Source organism: Diabrotica virgifera, chromosome 7 (genome assembly GCF_917563875.1).
Source record: "Diabrotica virgifera virgifera chromosome 7, PGI_DIABVI_V3a".
Lineage (NCBI taxonomy): Eukaryota > Metazoa > Arthropoda > Insecta > Coleoptera > Chrysomelidae > Diabrotica > Diabrotica virgifera.
This window is the reverse complement of record NC_065449.1, coordinates 233102351-233110989: the sequence shown is the minus strand read 5'-3', so window position 1 is coordinate 233110989 and position 8639 is coordinate 233102351. Positions and strand designations below refer to the sequence as shown.

At 32.6% G+C, this 8639-nt stretch overlaps 1 long non-coding RNA gene across 1 annotated transcript; it reads left to right on the top strand.

Moving 5' to 3' along the window:
- Positions 1-663: 663 nt before the first annotated feature.
- On the top strand, positions 664-2806 carry LOC126887748 (uncharacterized). Its single transcript, XR_007699184.1, has 2 exons — positions 664-1048; positions 1673-2806. It is a non-coding gene; the product is annotated as an uncharacterized LOC126887748 (long non-coding RNA).
- The last annotated feature ends 5833 nt before the right edge of the window (positions 2807-8639 follow it).

The following is an 8639-nucleotide window of genomic DNA, read 5'->3' as shown; positions in this document are numbered from 1 at the left end:
CCTTCAGTAATCTGTATTTAGTGCCGTTTCTCATTATATGCCCGAGATATTCTAACTTTCTCCTTTTAATGATATACATCACCTCTCTTTCTTTGCCCACTCTTCGTAATACGATCTCGTTGGTTATCTTGTGCGTCCATGATATCCTTAGGATTCGCCTGTATAGCCACATCTCGAAGGCTTCAAGTCTTTTCTCCATTGCTTGAGTGATTCAACTCCGTAATAGAATATTGAGAAGATATAACATCGGAGTGGTCTTATTTTTATCTCTAGATTAAGGTTGTGGCTTTTAAAGAGTTTGGCCATGTTGTTGAATGCACTCATAGTCTTCTCTATTCTACATTTTATTTCGTTTAAGTGATCCCATTGTTCGTTTGCTGTTGTTCCAAGATAGTTATACTGTTTTACTCGGTCCACTGGTGTATTAATGATAAGTAGTTATGCGTCTCTAATTTTATTTTAGCTGATTATCATTAATTTAGTTTTTGATATATTTACTTGAAGTCCAAATCGTTCACTTATTTCATTTAATTTGTTTATTAGTTGCTGTAAACTGTTCAAACTGTCTGCAAAAATAACGGTGTCATCTGCATAGCGGATCATGTTTAGGCGTTCTCCATTTAAAAGTATTTTATGTTTGCAATTTTCCAGGGCTTTGTGACGTTCCATCACTTATCTAAGTAATTATTAATGGGAACACCTTATTTAATTATGGTTAAAATTATTTTTCTCGTAATTAAAACAAGCCGTTCGCACAAAATCCTCTGGATGACGTCATACCTAGGTGCTGTGGCATCACTGATAGATTTTTGAAGTTGGCATTGACGCCGGTCGCCAGCTGTCATCAAGTCGAACGGAGCAAGGAGGGGGATTGTTCTCTGCGAAGTGCCAAGAAGGGCGGTGTAATCTCTTACAATAAGTGATTGAGAAAATTATATTTTAGTCGCATGGTTCAATTATTACTGTATTGCCAGTTATTTTATTAAGTTTGTGTTTGAATCAAAGTGACGAAATATAATGAAACTGTAAGAAGAAGGATTTTGCACCGGTATGTTTTTTATGTGTACTAGTTTTTCATTATGGCGTCCTAGTTTTGGCCATTGTAATATTATTTTCATTATGGATTGAATTTAAATCAAGTCATCGATTGGCTTTGATGTAGAATATTGCAGTGTCTATAATGTATCCAGAAAATATCTCTAAGAATATACTTAATATGTGGTTATGTTCATCAAAATTTTCCAGTTCTGAAAACCTATTGAAAATTATGTCATGACTTCCTGAAACTTATTAAATCTTACTTTATAGACTTCATAATTCTTTTCCCATATCTAGTATGTTCATATATTTCCACAGTACCTATTTCTTTATACAATACATATACAACTACTTTTGAAAAAAAAAACATATTATTTGTTAAAATAACAAAAATATCACATCCAACATTTAAATTGTAAGTTTTCTTGTCTATTCTAATCAAGGCCATATGTGTTAAAACTCTTATCACAACCTATGGTTAAAATGTCAAGGTAGATAGGTTTTTTTGGGGTCAATGAAAGGTCGAGTTTTTGTAGTCTTCTCTTCTAGAAACCTTTCCTCGTCAACTTCTCTCTTTTACTTCTTTTTATAACAGGTTTTATTGGAAATAAACTGGGAATGTTTTTGGTTTTAGCCCTTCGGGAGAAATCTCAAACGACGTATGAACTTATAAAGACCCAACAACACCACGGGTAGGCACTTCCAGGGTTCAATCGACAAGGGACAGGTCTGGAGGATATACAGCCTCCCATTTGATCTTGTTTATTTTGGTTCTTCTTCCTGCAACCCTCAGAGGGGCAGTTTCAGTAACGGTTGGACCGTTACACCACATTGGTGTTAGCTTCGTACCACGGACTTGGGTATTAGACATCAAGGAACATTGGAACCTGTGAAAAGGGGTTTGTTTTGGGGACATTTATTTGTAACGGTTAAAGACATACTGTTTTTTTTAATTTTTCAGGACATTTAGCATACTTATACTTTCATAATTTAATTACATATATTTTTTCTTTCCTCCAAAAACATAAGTATACTGTAATTTATCAGAGCCATACCTAAAGTTGATAGTGTTCCCCAAATTTACATAATTCCTTGGTAGAAGTTTCGAGCTCGAATATTCTTCACACATATATGTTCTTTACCCTTGGTTTGTATTAATTTTAGACTTGTTCCCATGTAAATTAAATATATAATTGTCTTAATTCTCTAACTTTAAAATCATTTAACTTGCTTTCATACTTTATCAATTTTTATTAGTTTTTTGCAAATATTATTTAACGTTAACGTATCAATCATTTCCTTTTTATATTAACTTTGAATCAATCCCTAGTACCTAGCCCCTCAGGACGGTACTAGTTTTACTTGTTATTATTATTAAGAACCACTAGTCATAAAAGGGTTTTTGTATCCAGTACTATGTTGGTTCATTTAGGGACTTGTTACCCGTCAACTCATTGAGAGTTATATAAAAATATTATTTATATTAGGTATTTTTATTATTATATTATCAGGTAGTATTCAATTAGGCTGTACGTATTTTATTCGTACTATTATTTGGGGAAGGGTTGTCATTTAACCTAGATGTAAGTTGAGGGTATGCTTCCTAGGAAAGCTACTCCAATAATAATTTAATAGGTAGTTATATTTATATCACAATAGGTAATTATTTCTCATTGTCATTTTAGAGTTACATAGTTACACTTGTCATAACTTAGAGGTTGTCAATAATCTAGATAGTTATATATAATAAATATTTATTTGTTTTGTATACCAATTATTTTTTTTCCCAGTTTTGAATTTAATAATTAAATATATTGAATATTTTACAGCAGTGTAAGATACCTGGAAGTTTGGTCCATTCCAACTTCTGGCGCCCATAATTCAGTCTATTTTATTTATCTTCTATATTCTTCTATTTTATTATATTATTATATTTAATTAATTTATTTTCTGAACATATATTTTTATCTTAAGATTTCCCTTTTCTAGTCATCATCTCTCTTTAGGTTGAGCTACTGTTCTTTGACAGGCATGCAAACGAGCCGTATCCATCCTTGAGTGTCAAGTTGTTCTCTTGCAGCTCTTGCTAGCCAACTCTATTCAGTTTGCCTCTGTCTCTCCATACTTCCATTATCAGTTCATCACCCTTCCTTCATTCATTTCATCTTATCATTTTAGTTCAACAAATACTACTGCAAAGTGGTAAATTTTTGTTACAGCTTCTCTAAATATTTCCTCTGAATATAGGTTAAATAATATAGGTGAAAGTATACAACCTTGTCTAACGCCTCGCAGAATCTGGATCGCTTCCATTGGTTAACCTCCAAGATTCGTTCTTATTGTGGCTGATTGGTTCCAGTATAAATTTTGTATTATACGTCGCTCTTTATCATGTATTTGGGTGTTTGATAGAACATCCATCATTTTTCGGTGTTGAACTGTTTCAAATCCTTTTTGATACTCCACAAAGCAAGTGTAAATATCGCAAGTCATATCTCTGCATATTTGAAATAAAACCCATCGACTAAATAGTGCATTACTTGTACCTACGCCTTTCATAAATTAAAACTGTGTGTCTTGTATTCTCTCTTCGCATAGCTTGTATATTCTGCGATGTATAATTTTAAGAAGAAGTTTTAATGTATGGGTCATTAGAGTTATTATTCTATATTCTCCGCAATTTTTTGCTCCGTTTCTTTGGTAAGGTAATATGTAAATTCTGAAACTATCCAATCTTTTGGGATATTGCCTGTGTCATAGATATTATTGAAGATTTTACATAGTATTCGTAAAGATTCATCATCAAGAAGTTTAAAAAATTCATATTGTACTCCGTGTGATCCTAGAGCTCTACCTTCTATTAGTGATACTATTGCTGCTGTTATTTCTGCCACTAGTATAGTTGGTCCTGTTTCCGTAGGTATTGGGAACTGGTTCTCCCTCTCATCAAAAAATAAATTTCGTATATATTTTTTCCAGGTAATATTGATACTCTCTTTGTCCACAATTATCTCTCCATTGTCAATAACAAGTTTACTTATTCTTCTGTTTTTACATTTGCCTGTAATTTATACCTTCTTATGCACGTTGAAGTCGTCGTATTTACTTTGCAGGATTTCGATTTCTTAACATTTTTTCTCCAGTTCTTTATGTTTGGCTTCTCTGATCTTTCTCTGTACCTCTCGATGTAATGTTTTATACATGGAGTTATCGTTCTTGTTTTTTTCTTTTTTCATCTACGCAAGTTATATAAAACCTGAGATATGATAAACATGAGAGGGATTATTCTATATTTCTGCGTGTGTTACTTTTCTGATTTTGTACAGGTAGAAATTGAATTTTAATTTAAAATATTTTTTTATGTTCAGAAAGTAGTATTATTAGTCTTAGTATTGACCTTTCTATTTGTCGAGGCCTTAGACGTCCAAACCAAACAACGCAGCTGATACTGAAACTTTCTCTCTCTCTTGTCGTTTCCCCATTACTGAGGACCGTGATTTCTTCCAATATTCCTAACAATGTCTCTCCATTGGTCTCTATCTTCAGCTAACTAAGAGTTTCATAGAATGAGTTTCCAGCTGAATTCTTTATTTAGTCTAGTTGGTGATCGTCTTCTTTATCTTCCCCCGGAACGTTTCCAGAAGCAATTAATCTCTCCAAACTCTCGTCACCTCTGCGAACCACGTGACCAAGGAATTGCAGTATTCATTGCAAACGTATTGTGGACAGCCTTTTTTTAACCTTGAGTTGGTTTAGAATGGAAACGTTTGTCCTATGAGCTGTCCAAGGTATGCGCAGCATCCTTCTCTAGCAACACATCTCAAAGGCATCAATTTTTTGGCGCTCGCATGCGCGAAGGGTCCAAGTATGTGCTTCGTATAGAAATATTGAGAATACAAAGGTATTCACCAGTCTCATGTTGATATTTTGAGAGATAGATCTCTCTTTCCAAACTTTGGTTAGGCGATTTATCGCATTTTTTGCCATACCAGTACGTCTCCGAACTTCTGCTTCACAGTTACCACCGTTATCGTTAGTTATCCTAGACCCGATATAGACAAAGGTGTTTACTATCTGGTATTCCTGCAACATGTTAGTCAGTTGAATAATGTCAAATCTGTGTAGATTTATTGATTTTTAGACCAATTTTATTGCTTTCGTACTCAACTCTTCGCAGGAGATCAAACATTTCTTGCTCATTTGCTGTGTGTCATTGAAGTGTGGTGTCATCAGCAAATCTTCAATTGGAGATTCTCCTACCAGCTACTGTTATTCCACCGGCCCATTTTTCTAAAACCATCCTCATGACATGTTCACCATAAATGTTAAATAAGTCAGGTGACAACACGCATCCTTGTCTAACATCTCTCTCGATCTTGAATTGGTTTGAAAACTGAAACTTTAGATACTCTAAGAAATATACACTTCTGCACCTGATCAGCATTAATCAAAAAATAAAACCTCATGGTTTATAGAGAAACTGATGATAAAATGTACAGAAAAGAAAAAGCCTTTTTACAATTCAGGAAAAAAACACAAGAGACATACAACCACTATAAACGAATCAGAAACGGAACGAATACTTTAGTCAGACAAATAAAAAAGGGAACACTGGAAGAGCTTCTTAAAACAGATGAAACACGACTTATACAGTATACGAAAAGAAGTACGAAGAATGATCAGAGAACTAATAAGAGATGAAAGAAACTAATATAAATGAAACAAATTCAGAAGAAAACATGTGCAGGCTACTTACTTTCACTCTCTATTTACTAACAACGGACAGCTAAACGAAGAAATAATCATCGACGAGGGGGAGGTAAAGGACGCATTAAGGAAATTAAAAAATAGAAAACTAACAGGAGCGGCAGAATATCGAATGAACTTTAAAGTACGGAGGACAATACCTAACTAAACAACTATTAAAACTAATACAAATCAGAACAATCAGATACAGAACAAAACAGAATACCACAAGAGTGGAGATTCAGCATCCTTAATATTTACCCCTTTTCAAAAATGGAGACAAATCGGACCCAAAGACACACAGAGGAATTTAATGAAAATATAAATAAATTTAATGAAATCATAACATTAGAAGAACGGAGAACAACAAGGTTTTAGGTCGGGAAGATCATGCCTCAACTATATATTTATAATGAGGCAAGTTTAAGAGAAATTATTAGAATACAACAAACCGGCATATATTATATGTTTCGTGGACCTTAATAAAACAGTTGACAGGGTCAAATTAAAAGAAGTTATACCTTTGATGTACTTAAGAGGGTTACCTTTAGGAATAATTAAAACGATCGAAAATATTTACCAAAATTACACAATAAAATAAAAAGTAGAAGATGAGCTAACTGACCCAAGTGAAGCTGGTAGTGGATAAGACAGAGATATTCTCTGATTTCTTTTTTTATCCAACTTGAGCATAGATGAAATAATAAAAAAAGAAGTAATAAATAAAAAAGGCTACCAAAAGAGAGCAACATAACTTAAAATAAGCTGCTATGCAGACGATGCATAGCAGCTTGTTTTAGTGTCTCAATATTAGTCTCTCAAAGTAAAGATGATTTAAAACGTATGCTGCACCAATTTAATATAACCGCACAGAAATTAACCATGTTAATTTTCCCGAAGAAGACATAATCTATGGTTATAACAGCAAATCCGATAAGATGAAAATTAGAGCTGAAAGATCAGGTAATAGAACATGTGACAAAGTTTAAATATCTAGGCATCACACTATATAGCTACGAAAAGCTCGAAACCGAAGTGTAATATCAAGTGAATAGAGTAAACAGAGCCGGAAGTTGCCTTGCCTGAATGAAACAATATAAAGCAATAAAAATGTAGGAAAAGAAATGAAACCAAAAATTTACAAAACAATCATCAGACCAATTAGTCCGTTCTTTAACGGTGACATATTGCAAAACCTCTAAATTTTAAAGAACCGCTTGGATTGACATGAAATTTGGCATACACATAGCTAACAAGTCAAAGAAAAAAAGTGATATTGTGCCGATATGTGCTTTTGCCATGGGGGTGGTTTTCACCCCCTCTTGGGGGTGAAGAAATATTCGTCCAAAGAAAGTCAGGAAATGGATAAACTGGCTAATTTTAAGTAACTTTTGCTCTATAGAGTTTTTTCACTAAGTCAATACTTTTCGAGTTATTATGCAGTGAATATGTTCATTTTTTCAATAAAGTAGCCACTCTTTTAGACGGTTTTTCGCAAATAACTCAAATAGTAAGTATTTTGTCGAAAAAACTTTCGTATCAAGAATATAGCCTGTAAAAAATTTAAAAAAATGGTGTATATATCACGTCTCTACACCTAGTAGAAGCAGCGTTATAGTTAATGAAAAATAGGTTCATATTCGTCAAATTCCAAATGGAATATTTTAACGTGAAATAACCAAAAATGAAGCACATTTCGGGGAAAACTCATTTCAAATTATTTAAAGTGTTTAAAAAAACTTCATTTTTGTTTTATAAAAAAAATTTCTAGCGTCAAAATTAAACAAGTTTCGCTCAAAATAAAGTTAGTCCCTTTTGGTTTTGGTAACAAAATCGAGAAATTCACCCCCTAATTAGTATCTTAAATAAACTTAATCGTTACGACTTCACAAGTTTCTTGACTCGCGTATATATTGTTTATATGATCTGTAAGTTTCATTGGTTCAAAGTCGTTATTTTTAAAAAGGCTGTAGTTAAAAGGGGTTGAACGAGTCACTGATCACGAATGTATGCAAATTTAGAAACACCAAATCTTAATCAATTTTTGTCTAAGAGAAAAACAACAAAATACATGATATTAAGAAAAGCAAATCTGACTTTTTTGTGTTTCGAGATTTTTGGTATCTCTAACAATTTTTAAGTTATTTTGAATCAAAGCATATTTTTCAAAATTTAAATTTTTAAAAATTTTACTTTGAAATTAAATTTATTCAAAAATAAGCACTTTAAATCGATGAAACTTACAGATCATATAAACACAACATAAGTAAAATAATTTGTGGAGCGGTAATGATTAATTTCATTTAAGTTGTTAATTAGAGGGTGGTCTTCCCGATTTTTTTTTGCAAAAACAAAAGGGACCAACTTTATTTTGAGCGTAACTTGCTTAAATTTAATGCTACAAGCTTTTTGTAAAAAGGGAAATAAATCTTTTTTAAACACTTTTAAAAAGTTATAATGGGTTTTCCCCAAAAAATGCTTAATTTTTTGGATATTTCACGTCGAAATATTCTATTTGAAATTTGGTGAATATGAATCTATTTTTCATTGGCTATAACTCTGGTTCTACGGGATACAGAGACCTAACGTGTATACCATTTTTTTTACATTCTTATAGGCTATATTTTTGCTAAGAACATTTTTTTCGACAAAATACTTACTTTTTGAGTTATTTGCGAAAAACCGTCTAAAAATGGGGTTATTTTGTTGAAAAATGAACATATTCACTCGAAAATAACTCGAAAAGTGTTGACTTGGCGAAAAAGCTCTATAGAACAAAAGTTACTTAAAATTAGTCAGTTTACCCATTTCCGGACTTATTTTGGACATATATTTTTCATCCCCAAGAGGGGGTG